We start from the raw sequence: 17,422 nt of genomic DNA on the forward strand, positions 1-17,422 counted from the left end.
AAATTCAATTACACATGGTGAACTCGCTTTCCTCGTACGAGCTTGAGGATGTTAGTTGGCCGCTGGCCACTGTTGTTAATCAGATTATTATCTTTTGTACCTCTTTTCAGTTCATTAGGTTTACTTATATTCCTCATGAATGGAACAGAGCTGCTGATTGTTTAGCCAAATGGGCTTCTAGTCATGCTCCGGGCTGGAATATTATGGATAGGGGGCAACTTTCCTTTGAGATAGTGCAAGAATTTGATGAACTTGTTGCTCAGGATTGAACTCTTGTTGAGCTCTCCTTAATGTTTTTCTTTCTGTCTTAATAAATTTTTACCCCTCTTTTTCCTGAAAAAACTCCCTTACAATCCTTTTATTATTTTTAACAATCAAATTGCTTTTAAACTAGCTTATTAGCTACAAAGTTCCGAAAACATTAGCTAGGGGACACAATGGATAACATGACAGAACAATATTTCTTTAGCCAAATGTCTTGTTAATTTTCAACTCTCACGATGGATAACATTTATCAAATTTAATCATTTGTTCTGGCAGCAAAGAAATTGTCCGCAGCGAAGCATTTTATTAGAAGCTTTGAGGCATTCGTATTTTGATGTTATCGGCTTTTTTTGGGTCGTGTTATTAATAAAGATCATATGTATAGTATAGTTTCTCAGTGGAGTAATAAATGGTGGATTTTATTTATGCTATGTATATTCATCAACAACATTTTGATATGGTTTGGATTTTGACGACAATAATGATAAAACAACAATAAATCTATTATATTATGTTATTATTTTCTATTATTATTATTTAAAACTAATCAAATTTTGATAATCTTTGAGTTAGGATTTTTGAAGACTTATTTGACACATGTATATTTGTTTATATTATTTCTTTACAAGTGAAATTCATAATTCCATGATGGTGCTTGATATATTAGACCACTTATATGTTGCGTGCTCAATATGCAAATGTAACTCCCATATTCATTCCACTGCCCTTCATTAGACTGTAATTGCTGGGTGAAAAAGTTTCTTTGGAGGATTTACACTTTGAAGACTTCATTTGTTGCTTGATACACTCTTGAATAATACACAATATTTGAAAGGAGTTACTTTGGAAGATTCACTCTTCAATGTTATCTCTAAATCTTCTAGATTGTATAATTCTACTTCTTTGAGATTGACATCATTTTCTTAGTGATTTCTTAAATTTTTTTATTATGAATTTTGAAAGAGTCCAAACCCTTGTCCAAATAATGGAATAAATCAATAAGACAACAAAGAATAAACAAATTACAATTACAATACTATAAAAGATAACAATATATATCTATGTATATATATGTACATACATACATATGTATGTATATATCTATGTATATATATGTACATATATACATATATATCTACATAGATATGTACATATATATACGTAGATATATACATACATATGTATGTATATATCTATGTATATATATGTACATATATACATATATATCTACATAGATATGTACATATATATACGTAGATATATACATACATATGTATGTATATATCTACGTATATATATGTACATATCTATGTATATATATATGTGTGTGTGTGTGTATGTATATATATGTACATATCTATGTATAGATATGTACATATATATACATAGATATATACATACATATGTATACATATGTGTATATATACATAGATATCTACATACATATGTATATATATACACATATGTATACATATGTATGTATATATCTATAAATATATATGTACATATCTATGTATATATATGCACATATATACATAGATATGTAAATATATATACACAGATATATACATACATATGTATATATATGTATATATACACATATATACATATACATATAGATATATGTGTATATATATGTATATGTATATATGTGTATATATATACATATATATACACATAATATACATATATATATATATATGTGTGTGTAGATACATATATGTATATGTATATATATGTGTGTATATATATATATGTATATATGTATATATATGTATGTATATATGTACATATATATACATAGATATGTACATATATATACATAGATATATACATACATATGTATACATATGTATATATACACATATATATACATATACATATACATATACATATACATATACATATATCTATATATATGTATATGTATATGTGTGTATATATATACATATATATATACACATAATATAGATATACATATATGTATCTATATGTGTAGATACATATATGTATATGAAATTATATATATGTGTATATATACACATATATATACATATACATATACATATATGTATATATATGTATATGTATATGTATATGTATATGTATATATATTTAAATAGGTCAATTTCAAGGTGGTTGAAAAATTGTTCAATTGATTTTAATTTTATCACATTACAAGGATCCTTTTCCCTAAGACAAATTCTTAAAAACAACCCTTAAACAACCCAAAAACATTACAAGAGGTATTATTGAATGAAAATAAGACAAGTTCTTATTCTTTAGGTAGCTATGATTTTGATGAAAATTTTATAGAATAACTAAATAGCTTGAAATTAATTAGTAGGATTATTTAGTATTGTTACCTTAACAAGGTTATTGATATGTTTTTTAAAGCTTGTTTTGCATGAAATTAAATTGTTCTTATAGGGGAAGCTATGCCAAATCCATTTATTGATGCTATATTGAAATTTTTATTGAGCTAAATTATATGGCCCTAATGCATCTTTTATCACATTGTTAGAAAATATTCATTACACATAGGTAGGTCGATACCATCATATTAAACTCATGATGGCCATAAAGTTAAGAAGTAAATTCATACACTACATCTGTGGTGGGGAGCGGGTGAATCAATTATGAGGAAATATAATTAATTCTAAATTTAAAAAACTTATTACCAATAGTTAAAACAATTATGCACAACAATAAGAAACCATACACCATAACACATTGATTTTGGTTCTCGAGGAGAACCCTTGATCAAAGCGAAGAACCCTCATGGGAATGACACCCACAAAAATAGTGTACTAATATATAAGTTCATTGTAAAAGGTGTGACCTTGTTAGGAGTCAAATACAATGTGCACTTAGTACAACAATGCCTATTAAATGACATATCTCTTCTAGGAGACCTTGGACACTTGTTAGAAAGTTCTAACTCTATGAGGAGTTGATGAGAACAAAAGGCACACTATTTGAGCTCACTAATCAAAGAATGAAAGGTTAAACCACCTTCACAAAGGGATAACAAATCGAATAATGTGAACTTCTTGATCTACAACTTACTTTTCCAAAATAGTTCCTTTGAAGTCCACTTGACATAATAGATTTCACTCATACCTCTTCTCAAAGTATTTGGCAACTTCTTAACTCTTAGATTTGATAATCCAACACCAAGGCTCACATTTATACATCCCATACATGCCTCACAAATGAGGAAAATGACTTTCTTTTATGCCTCTTATAAATAAATAATTAGGTCAGCCTATTAGGGCTTTCCTAGTGTACAATTAATTACATAGGACCATGATTAAGGCATACATTCCTGTTAAGAAATTCTTCAATCATTACATGATGTTTTCTACATGCTACAGTATGAACTGAACAATTGCGAATAATTATTCACATACTACAATAATCTAGCCGACTACTAATAAAATGCATCACACATTACACATCAATGGCCTTTCCAAAGTAATCTAAATGAATCACAAATCCAAATATATGTGCATGAACAAGTTTTCTATCACCTTCCATGGTTGCTACCATTAATTTTTGTTCTCCATCAAGATGTAGAAAAAATACTGCAACTACCTCAAACATATTTTCTCACTCATTGGCCAGCTACTAGGCATCACAAAATAAATTCTCCACTAGGCATCACAAAATAAATTCTAACTTATCCAAAACATCAAATAAAGCATAATGAATATAGACATGGTGTCTACACTCCTACAAAAATGTAACATCACATATAGATAAATATGTCCACCATTTCCTCTACTAAATTGATCAATGACCCGTGACATACAAAATCTTAGTCTTTCATTATCCAAAGAATATATGTTGACAACAATGATCTAAAACCTATCATTAATACAACATCTTTGCAACACTCCAAGTTCTAACAATCTCTTATATTTCTAACAAAATTACCCTTTGGAATTGATGACAACATATGGTGAAAAACCATCAATCCTAAAGTATCTAAGTATTGCATTCTAAATATCCTCAACATATATAGTGTTCAAGCCTTATATACACTTACATTTCCTAATGAAAATTTATTCACATGATTCTATCACCCTTTGACATCAATGGACAAAGGTGCTAAAATAATTTGAAACATGTTCAACTTTACAAACAATCTCTGTCCCTATGGAAGACCTCCCTCTATCATACTAATTTCTTTCCTTAAGAAGGGCATGCAACTATGATCAAAATGCTTGTATTTGATCAAGCCAATCTATAGTAAAAAAACCAATGTTAAGTGCCAACAAAAGTTGTCATAAAAATATAACGAAATAAGATTTCTTGGAATAGCTCTATACCATACAACTACTCCCACTAAGGAATAATATCAAGCATCATGTCTAGATGAATGAATGTGCTTTGAATATACTAGGCTGATGCATAGACTACATCAATTACTCTTCATAGGGAGGAGTCATCACCACAAGAATTCCTCCAAGATATTCAAAGGTGTTCTTAGGAAAAGGATTACTAAAGATATTTGCAACTTTCTCTTTTATACTTACATATTCCAATCTAACTCCTTTCTTTATAACTTTCTCTCTCAAAAAATGATATTTGATAGAAATATGTTTAGTTTTTTAACATAATACAAGATTGTTTGACATATTAATTGTACTTGTATTATCACAATGTATGATGATAGATTTAGAAAAAGTTATACCAATGTCCTTTAGTAATTTTTCTGATTAATCAAAGTGGGAAGGGTGTGAACCCATAACAATTAAAGTAACATCAAGTCTTAAACAAAAAAACCAATAGATCATGAGAATTGACCCCACCAAAAAATGATCATAACTAGAACCAACAACTACAATTAAAAAAAAAAACTAAAAAATTTTAACCGAACCATGTTGGGTAAAAACAAAAACCCCAATCATCAAAAAGAGTTTTTAGATGGGCTAAGCCACCACCAACATAAAGCATGAAAAACAAAAACTTTCTAAAGTTAGTAAGACCATGGCAGACCAAACTAGCAACTACATCCAACCACCACTAATGGACCAACCAAAAGCCACCAAGTAGAAAAACCCATAGCATTGAGAACCAACACCAAAAATAAAGGGAACCCAACACCATCATGGGGCGTGAGAGCATGAACCAACCCCTTACTTTTGTAGCTCCTTGAGCTAGTCTAGTAAGGAGAACTTAGGGTGAGAAATATTGAACTCATTAAACCCCTGGGAGGTCTTTTTTTGACCTTCCTCCTTTTCAAAGTCTCCTCCTTCTATTTCCTCTTTGCTAAAGGGTCATATTCTAGTAGAACTCATAGAGTCAAAGTAAAACCCCTTAATGTTTTGGTAGGGAGGCTTTTACTTTGTATTTTTAAACAAATAGAGAAAGGGAAGAGCATATCTAAAAAAGAAAACAAAATAAATCATTCCTCCAAAAATGATCCAACATAGGGAAAATATGTGAGTGAAACCTTTTGTACCTTCCTTTGTAGGTGACAAATTAGATGAGAACCTTCACCACAAGCTTCCAAAGCATCTTTGAAAGACATTTTGGTGTTTCTCATAATCTTGAGCCTTCTATGCTCAACCAAGTGATGGAAGAGATTGACTCTAGAGTGATGACAAATGAAACAACCCAGCATAGCCTTGCCACCATTTCACAACTCCATTATTTTATGAGAAAGCTCTAGATTATAACTCTTCATGCCCATGATATAATTTGTTAAACCGCCATTCTCAACAATCTCCTAGAGCTCAAGGTCATTCTAGTACTCTCCCCATGCATCTAGCTCAATTTGATAAGGGTCTCCTCCCATCCATCTTCTCTGATGAAAAAAGTAAACACACAAAACTTCAAAAGTAACAAACCTACGAATGCCAAGAAAATCAAACTCAAACTTTTCTTCCCAATCACCTTAAATTGTAAAATTGAAAAACCATTTCAGCTCATAAAATGCATTGGCAAATGGACCCCATAAAGAGTAATGATGACAATTTCATTAATTCACAATTTCTACATGATCATGACAGATCACTTCATATGCCTCCACCAAGATAGACAAAAGGGTCGTACCAAATTTTGAACCCATTAGTAAATTTTCCCTTGCTTGCCAAGCTATCCACGACATGATTGCCCCTCGATAGGTGTTTCAAAATGACACCTCTTCCAAGTTGCTTGGTAGGTGTTTTATTTAAATTACAATTAAATCCCTTCTATTCAAACTTATTGTCTCTACATTTTTTAAAATATTGATGATGTTTAAAGCATCCCCTTTAGTTATCACCTTTTTTTCACATTTTTCCTAGTTTAAGCACTAAGACCCCATGGTAAAGGGCTAGGAGTCTGATCACATAAGTAGTTTGAACCCCCCAAGTTAACTAAGTAAGCTTCCAACAAATTCCCTTTTGAGCTTCTCAAAAGGTCCCACCGCCTGCATGACCTAAATTTTCTATAGAGGAACCATCAAAGTTTAGTTGGATCCTATCCTTTAGTAATTGTTTCATACATATTGGTTGATTGCAATTATTTTTTGCTAACATATATTTTTCTGTTCCAATAGACTTTGATATACATTATTTCTTCTTACCTAAAACAATGAAACCAATCTTCCCTAAAGGAAAAATGCACCTTCACTTGTACTTTTCCTTCAATCAACATTTATTGCCCCCTATTAGAGCACTATCCTACCAACCACAATACCATAAGTTCCCTCATCTTACTCAAAATTAAAGTAAATTGGTCTTTGATAAATTATTAAATAACAATTTGAAGTTGGTGGACATAAACAATTCTAGTCCAATAATTCATGGATAATCCAAGACACTATTCAACTTTTTTACACCTTATTTAATTAAAGCACTTTGACAAAAGTATTTATGTCCCATAATATTCTCTATTTTCCATATTTGATATCTAGGCATGTGTATGGACATAGGGTTTCAAAAGTAATTTTTAAATGGTCACTTGTCATTTAATAAACAAAAACTAATCTTCCACGAATAGTTGAAGATGGTTAGTGTTAAAATTTAAATATGATGAGAAGAAAAGTGTTATAGATATAAACGACTATTATAAATAAAATAATGCAATAAAAACAAAAATTAATAATTATTTTAAATATTGTATTAAATTTAACAAAATTCTCTACATTTTATAATAAAAATATGGCTACACTCTAGATGTTATCTAGGTTTTGCTAAATTTTGAAGTTTTAAGATTGTATATTATTATTATAATATTTTGTTTTAACATGTCAAATTTGGTTTATTTTAACAAATGTTAAGATTATAAAGTCTTGTATATTTTCTCAATTTATCAAAAAATAATACATTTTTTTCAATTTTGAAAGAAATAAAAGTTTTTAAATCTTGAGTGCAAACCAATAGAATCATAAATGAGAAACTTGTCTCAACAAGTGTCACACAATGGTGAGTACTTGCCAGACAATTATAATAATTTAATATTATATTAAGAAAATTAAAAGAATGGATTAAAGAATTATATATTATAATAGAAAATTAATTACATGCAAGAATATCAATATATGTCCTAGTCTTTATTTTGTGTAGATGAGAACATTATCAAATGTTTGTGTGATGCAACATTACAAATTTATTTGATAAAAGATTAATGGATGGTCATGTATTAGAAACTTAAATTAAATGAAATTATTTATTCAAGAAATAATTATGATTTTGTTAACATGTATTGCTAGATGAGATTATTATTTTTTATATAAACATATTATATAGTTTTGTGATTACTTTTTAAATATCTAATTTTCTTTTATATATTAACAATGGATTGATCAAAAAAGAGTTACAAAGTGAGGAATGGGGAGGCGGAGCCTCAACCCACCAAAGTAGCACAATTAATCAAAACATTACAACATAATACATATCATCAAAGTATGTAACCGACATATAAAAAAAAGATCCATGCATTCTTATAGCAGAATTTCATCATAAACTTCAACCCAGGAGGTCCACCTTTGACCACCCTCCATCCAAACCACTTTCTTTTTTATTCTCTGCAATATGGGCCCATTCAAAGCCATCTTTCATTTTGCAAATGGCCCATATTTAATGTATTTAATAATAATAATAGTATTAGTATATGTTTGCTATTTTTTAATCCATCTCTTAAAATCATGTTGAAGAAAAGAATTATGGACCTAGCTCCAAGAAAAGGGGTCCTATAAGACAAAATGGAATCAATCAAAAATAAATTTTACAATATATAAATTAAATTTTTTTTATAAATATTTCAAGAATGAAAAAATAGTTTTCATAGGCTATACTATTGCAATCAGTTGTACTTAATTAGTGATTAAAATTTTTGATTTCAACAAGTATTTTTATTTCTTATTGTCACTTTTCATTTTTCTAAAGTATATATGTGAGTTTTTTAGTTTCTAAATTCATTAAAATTATTTTGATGCAATTTGATTGGCTGATATATTTTGGGTGTTATAGGAGCGAATTTCTAGGTAGTGTCCGTATTATGGGCAATATTCTAGTAGGCTCAATATATTAATATATTCAAACTAAACTTTAATTCTTGTAGATTAATTATCTCTCTTATAGTTCTAGATTCATCTTAATTTATTAATTTATTATTTTTTTACCCTATTTACACTCTAAATGTATTTTTTCTACAAACTATATTCCACACTAATTCATCAAATTTTCATACTTTATTTTATTTATATATATAAAATACATAAGTATTTTGAATACTATTATATATTACTTCTATATTAATTTAATTTTTCAATTTTTTATTTTAATATTGTATAATCATTTTATTTAACTATGTGGCACTTGTTTTATAAGAAATCTCAAAAATAAATTGATTTTAACTGGTGGAAGTGAAAGTTTTAATCATTAATTAAGTCAACTCAAAAAGTGGTGCAATACACAAGTAAAACTAATAATAAATAAGATTTCAATAAGAAACAATACCATAACTTGACTATCACATTATACCACAGTTCAACTTCCTTTAAACATCACAGGATAAGAAAGAATTAACACTTTTAACCTAAGAATCAAGTCTTAGTGTATGTCTGTTCAACTTCAATCCATTAGAATGTAGTCAGGTTTTGACAAACATAGCACTTTAAATAAATATCCAAATTCTAAATGAAATTGGAGTGATCGTATGAACTTAGATACCCAACAGATGTTGGCTTTTCAATGCTTAGCCCAACACATGATCTGATCCATTTAATGTAACATCAAACTATCTGCAATAAAACATTGTCTGATGTAATATTCTCTTGCAATAATACGTCTGCACCATCTGTATCACTTAAAACAGGAAGTAACCAGACAAATCTTATTTAAGAGATACAGATGCAATAATTGTTTTGTGGTATGGTTCCATGAATTCAAAATTCAAGACAAATCATGTTCATGTCGAATGATTGGCCTATTCAAAAACAATTCCACTCACATGAATGTGAGAATAATAATATTATTATGTCTAGGCATATTCCACCTGGTTAACACTTAATCTTGTCATCTTTTTCCCTTGTAAGTTAGATATATATTTAATGGGTGTTTTTTCTTTTCAGAGATTTTAATAAAATACCCTAGATTTAAAACAATTCAAAACCCTACTGTACACCATATAAAATATTGAGAGGTATTGGGTATACATCTTGTACTCTGTAGAGATTATATTATCATTTAACAGATTAGAAAGATGAAATATTTTGGTTGTTGGAATTGATATAACAATTTGATTATTACTTAGTTTGCAGTGTGAGGTAAATTTGTAGAAAGTTCTAATTAATGAAGTCAGTCTCGATTCTAAATATAAATATTTTAATTCGTTTCATTTAAAAATAAATAAAATTAATCAAATGAAATTTTGATTAATATCTTAATTATTTTATAATTATAATTTAATTTAATGCAGTCTTAATAAAAATTGCTTAATTTATTTGTAATTAATATTTTTTTCAAGTAATGAATAATGTCTATTTATTTTGATTTATTTGTATTTTTCTAGTTTAAAAATAAATATTTAAAAAAAATGATACAAATCTAATTTATTTATCTCTTAAATTTAAATTATATATTTGAAATATCTAACAAAAACATTAAAGTATCATAAATTCCTTTCCAACACTTCCAATATTTGAATGTCATCTTTTTTTCATATCTCATGACCCATCAAAAAGAAATATGAAATCCAATCATTCAGAGTTATTTCCTTCATCAAATCTTGGCTAATCAGCTTGTTGAGCTGGATAATTATATATCAATTAGCAGTGAGCAAAGCAATAGCATATCAAGTCTTTCAATAGAACGTGAAGAAACAGTAGACTTCAACTGTAGAAGACAAATTGTATGGTCAATCACATGCTACACAGTGTTTTCATATCTGCTAGATTTGTACAAATCAACAACTAAGCTACGATCTCTTACAATATTCTACAACATTACTACGATAAGAGGAGGAACACATTGGAATAAAATTGAAGTTTCGCATTCATATATTGCGTAATAATAGTTTAGGAAAAAATGAAATCCGTCCAGAATAAAATTGAGTTTTGTATAAGAAGTAAATGTGACCTAAAAGTATGACATATTGTAATGGATGATAATAAAATAAAAATAATTTTGAGAATAGAGAACTTACAAAACTTAAAAATAAAGTTTAAGAATTAGTGGGTAAACACAAACAGGACTGAGTAAAATTGCAAGAAAGTTTAATTGAGATGAATGAAACTTTTAAGCATGCTAATGTAAGATTTAATGGGAAAATAATAAAGGTTATATATTGTTTGTAGGATGTATAGAATAATTGTAAAGATTTAATATTTAAGAATATGGGTTGTTTGTGCAAATGTGTATGTGATGTTTTATATTAAATATTTGAACAATATATTTTAGGTCTTGTAAATTGGGATATTTTGCATTATAAAATTTTATTGTCATTAAGGCTTTACAGAAATGTTGAAGTGTAAAAATCTCTAGAACAAAGAGAAGATCATTAGAGCACTTTTCCACAAACAACATGCTTCACTCCAAATTAAAGAAATCTAATTGAACAATAACTCATTGACAATCTAATATGTGTGTGTGACACACACATGCATGCACGCACATGCACACACACGTATGCATGTACACACATGCATATAATGCATGTCTATTCATAGAGAATGAAAATTATTCAATGTTTTAATATAGTATTTCATTAAATAAAAGTAATTGATGTTATACTATACTACAACTAATTTTAATGCTAGATATTACCTACTATTCTCCATTTTTCATCAAAATAATTTATCAAATTTGATAAACATATATCCAACAAAAAATTGGTTACGATTTTTTAGTCTTTTACACTCTTATATGTTATTATAATATTTTTCCTTGACAAGTAAAACTTGGTTTGTTTGTCATTGAATGTCAAGGCTATGTGTCTTGAGTTTTTTTGGTGTTTTATATGTTTGTTTAATTTATCAAATTATTACATTCATGTCACTTTTGTTTTTAGAAGAAAATGTTCTTGAATGAAAATATGAATCAATGAGATCACAAATGATAAGCTCCATCTCAATATAAACATTAAAAAACAAGTGTCATAGAGTGGCTAAGTACTTGCCTCTAGTTAGAACATTATATAGTATTATAAAATATAGTATATAAATAAGAAAAAAATAATTTCGTTAATATTATTATTGAAGATTTCTGTACAAAGGTGAAATAGAAGGGTGCAAATATTTAAAGTAATATCATGTGAATGAGAGTTTTATTCAAATGAAAATTAATATTATATCATGCTAAATCAAACATATTATTAGCATTAATATTTTACCTTAATTTTTGGAAATAAATTAAAGATTTACCTTAATTTTTGGAAATAAATTAGAACTTTAAGTTTTGAAAAGTATCATATATATAAGTTAACCAAAAATTGATTATACTTGCAAATATAATCTACAAATAATCTCTAATGTTGACATTATTAACTATGATTATTTGCTAATAATTCTGATATCTCACAAATGCACAAATTCACATATAAGAGGTTCAATTGATTCATCCAATTAAAAGAGAGAAAAATAATATGTACAAATTATTGAGTTAAAAATTTGACATGTATATTTTAAGAAATATAATATTTATAATAAAGAATGTAAATAACTCATTTTAATTGGTCAATTGCAATTCATTTAATTGCTAGTTAAAATGAGTTAGTCAATACAATAGTACTAGCCTTCTGGCAAGTACTAATAATGTATCAATAATATTTATAAATCTCAATAACAAAAGCAACATATCATGAAACTTAACGATCTCTTTGTGGGCTGTGGGGTATTTTAAAAATCAACACTGATGGGTCTCTTCCGCAAAACCAAGTTCTAAGAAATTGGTTGAGTCCGTGAAGATAGTTTGAAGATTTTCAACTAAATAGAATTCTGATCACATACAAAAATGAAATATTATAGATAAGTGTCACCAATTTGACAGTTTGGTAGATCTTGATAGAACTATTTGATATTCTGTATTTAAAAAAAATAAACGCCTATTTAATTTAAAATTGTATTTTTAAAGGAAGTGATGAGACAATTCTTATTTAAGAGATACGCGAGATACAATAATGTAGATCTACAAGAGCCAAGACATCTTGTCAAACACAAATCATGTTCATGTGGAATAATGGGCCTATTCAACACAATTCCACTCACATGAATGTGAGAACAATAATATTATCACGTTTAGACAGATCCCACCTGGTTACCACCTATCTTGTTTGTTTTTGTTCTTGCACTAGATACATTTAATGAGCATATCTGTTTCTTTATTTTGTAAAGAAAAACACAATTGGACTTTATATTGCACTATATATAACAATATAGAGAGAAATTAAGTATACATCTTAAACCGTGTAGAGAAAGTATTAAAATTGAACAGATCAGAAAAGTGACTAGGATTCCTATAAATTACAAGAGGACAAACTTTTAGAAAGCTATGATGAATGAAATGAACTCCAATCCTAAATTAAAAAATTTTGGTTTTTTTAATTAATTATATTTTAAAAAATTATAATTATTTTTACAATTTTAATTTATTTTGATGTAATCTTAATGAATTAATTATTTCTAATTTTAAAGTCAATTTATTGCCAAAAATAAATAGTCGCTATATATTTTTAAAAGTAATTAATAATTATTATTGGTTTTGATTTTCTTATTTATTTATTAGTTTTCTAATTTTAAATTAAATATTTGAACTATCTATAAACAAAGATTTGAACTTCTAGTTGAAAAATATTCAGTTATTTTTTAACAGTAAAATTGCATTCACTACAGAATAAGTGAACTGGTTTAAAATCAATCAACCAATGAAAATGAACTATTTTTTCATTCATAAAATTATTTTTTTACATAAATGATTTTTGTTTTACATAGATTTCAATATCACAAATTGTAAATTGAATGAGAAAAAAATATATTATTGAAAAATTAACATTCCAATAAAAAAAGAGTTTATTAATTTAATCCTATGCTGCTAGGTGATTATGTTAACATTTTGCTATGTAAGAATGTATAAAGTATACAATGTTAAATTAAGAGGAAGATTGGTTATAACCTTCTTTGCTAACTTAACATTTAATTATTTTTATTAAATTACACATGCTATAAATGAGTTTAGTAAAACATTTTTAATATATATTTTTATTTATAATTATGTATATCCTAATAAATATCCTAATAAAACACTTTCTTTTTATGATACAAAATTATGTATATTCTAATAAAATATTTAAACTATTTTGTACAGGTCTAAGATACTTACAATTTATTTTAATTAAAGTTAAAATTGGTAAATTCTAATTTTTATTTTAACAAATATCTATTTAGTTTAATATATTAGAAATTTTGTATATCCTTCATTAAGACATAATATTTCAATAAAAGTATTAATTTTATTATTTAAGTTCTAGTTTTTAATTAATATAAAAACTAAAGGAAGTACAAGCCTTATTTGTCATGACGATAATGTTGTAATTTTTGAAAAATGTTTAAAGTCTAATGATGAATGTGCCAACAATCTTATGCTTCTTTCTTGTCTCAAGAAAATACATTTGGAGAGGAAAACCCTTCCACTAAGCTTAATTGGAGAGCTTTGAACCACTATTTCAAATCATCCCAAACTTAAGTTGACTTTTGTATATTAGCATTGTTTTGTCCAATATTATTCTTTTAAATTGTATTACTACTTTTAATAGATTTGAAGCTTAATCTTTCCCCTTTTACAAAACTTAAAACCCTTTAAAAATCTTTATTAATCTAATAAAAAAACATTGTAAATTATTTTTTCACACCTTGAATACTACACCAAAAAAAATTCTTTTAGTGTACAAAGTTTTAAAGGAGGTACTACCTACTTGTTTTAAGTTCTTTAAAGAATTGTTTTAAATTCTTTTTAAAGAATTGACTTGCTTCCAACAAGTTAAAGGAAGAGACGTTCATGCCACCAAGGTATCTAAACCCTGATATGCAAAGCCTACAACAAGTACACTATTCCTTCAGATTGCACATGGCTTATGTGTGTTTATCACTCTACCTCAAATAACTCCTCGTACGAGAAGCATTTAATGAACATCATTCTCTGCATATCTAGTCACCCAACGGAATGGAATATGAAATCCAATCATTCAGAGATATTCCTTCATAAAATCCTGAGTTATCTTGTTGAGCTGGATAAAATATATCAATTAGCAAAGGAAATATAGCATGTCATGAAGGAAATATAGCATGTCATGTCTTTCAATTGAACGTGCAGAAACAGTAGAATTCAACTGTAGGAGACAAATTGCATGGCCAAAAACATATGCTACACAGTGTTTTGATATCTACAAGATTTGCACAAATCAGCAACTTAATGCAATCTCTTCACACAGATTGTTTTTATATGTCCTACAAATCATTTGAGTGGTCTTTTACAATAGAAAACAATACGACCATGATGCACTATGATCGGCAGACAAGGGAGCAGCGTTTATTGTCCCTGCAAGATTGCACATTTTCTCTGTGATTTGTCTTTGAGAGACAACAACATATGGTTAATAATGTACAAACTATCATAAGTTAAAACTTAGATTTCTAATAGAAGATAGCAGATTTTCGAATCTATCATCATCAAGATGAGAGAGTGTAAGAATGCCATGACATTCTTACACTTTCTCATTCTAATGATGGATCATGGAGTATGATCCGAAACGTGTCATCACTAGGATGAGAGAGTGTAAGATCCTGATGATGGATCATGGAATATGTTCGGAAACATTGATGGTTAAAAATTTATACACAATCTTGACGCAGAAACACAACTGCATATTTCTTTCAAATAATTTCCTCGTATACATTCTAACAAATCACTAAGATGAACAATAAATATCATGATAAGGAAGACAAGTTCTAAATATTTTCTAAATGTTAATGAATAATTATATTAATTAATAAATCCTCAATGTTAACATAAATTTAGTTACCCGCACACACAACCAGATTTCAAATTATATTTGAACTATTTAAAACTTTGTACTAGTGCTCTAAGCATTTACTCAACAGTCTAATGAAGAATATAAAACGTTAAAAACTGTATACAAAAGATTCTTATCTTCCCCACAGCTAATTAATCTCAAATACTTCATTCATAAACATCATTATTTTACTTCACTTGTTTTCATACAAACTGAAACTTAATACTAAAACTGATATAATTTTCCACGTTCTTCTTATTCATTTGTATAATATTTCCTTGAAAGGGTCAATTCATTTTTATAAAGTTATACTCCAAAATTCATCAAACATAATCACAAGGCCTGATCTATTAACATTTTTTTTTTTCTATTAGAAAACAAACTATAAAATTACAATAAAATAAAGGAAGAGGCAATCGTACAGTATACATTCAGATTGCACATGGTTTACTCTGTCTCAAATATTGGCTTGTACGAGAAGCATTTAATGAATGTCTTTTCTTCATCATTTACAAAATCTAGTGACCAAACAATATGAAACATGAATTCTAATGTTGAAGCAGCGTGTGGAATTATTTGCTTCATTAAATCAAGTGGTTAATCTTGTCCACCCAGAATATATAAAATATCAAATAGCTGATGAATATCATCTTCACAAGAACGTGCACAAACAGTAGACAAATTGCATGGCCATTCACATGTTACAACTATTTTCATATCAGCTAGATTTGCACAAGCACTAATAGTGCATTATATATTTTATATAATTAAACATTTCTAATTTATAAATCTTCTGGTACACTTCTGCAAGATAAATCACGTTCAAACAACATACACAAGAGGATCCAGGACATAGAAAATTAGATAAGTGGTCTTAAGAATAGAAAACAATAGGGCCAATATATCTGAGATCTTCAACAAATTATATAAGTTGTCTTGAAAATAGAGAGAACAAACTTGAAGCTTATTTTAAGCTTTGTTTAAACAGTATTGCAATTTGAAGGATATTAGAACTTTAAAGTAAGTCTAGTTTATTAAATCTGAGCGTTAGCAATAAAAGATTTTCAATGTCCTGTTTATCATGTACTGCATGGTTTTCCTCCATTCCATTATTTAATATTTTTTTTTTTTTGGTTTTAATCAAATTTTAGTTCATGGTAAGAGATATGATGTTTTTTAATTCTATTTTCAAGTCTACAAATAGCTTTTAGTAATATATTAGTACTTAATTATAGCACAAACAATAAGAATAACATTGAACTATGTGCTAATTTTTAGAATAACATTTTATTAATTCTGGTTAAAAAAAAAATGCACACAAACATATTTAGAAATACTTATAAACATTAAAATGTTCAAAATGTTATTAAAAGTATTTTAATTTAACGATTAAAAGAAAATTTGAAACAAATTATGTATATACAAATTACTAAAAATATATAAAAGTAACTAACTTAATAATATAAGCTTAAGCTGTTGTAATAGATGGTATATAAGTGCTTCTTTAATTTCTTTTAGTTTTATTCTCCTTTACATCCTTGTCAAACCATTAAATGTTATGCCTAGTCTTAAAATCAATATGAAACCATCTATCACTAGATGTCCCCCTTTAAACTTCAGGTCCAATAAGAAATAAATTCTCTCTTTGGAGGAAAAT

This window comes from Cupressus sempervirens, chromosome 7 (assembly GCF_028749045.1).
Source record: "Cupressus sempervirens isolate cs-2001-9-10 chromosome 7, ASM2874904v1, whole genome shotgun sequence".
NCBI lineage: Eukaryota > Viridiplantae > Streptophyta > Pinopsida > Cupressales > Cupressaceae > Cupressus > Cupressus sempervirens.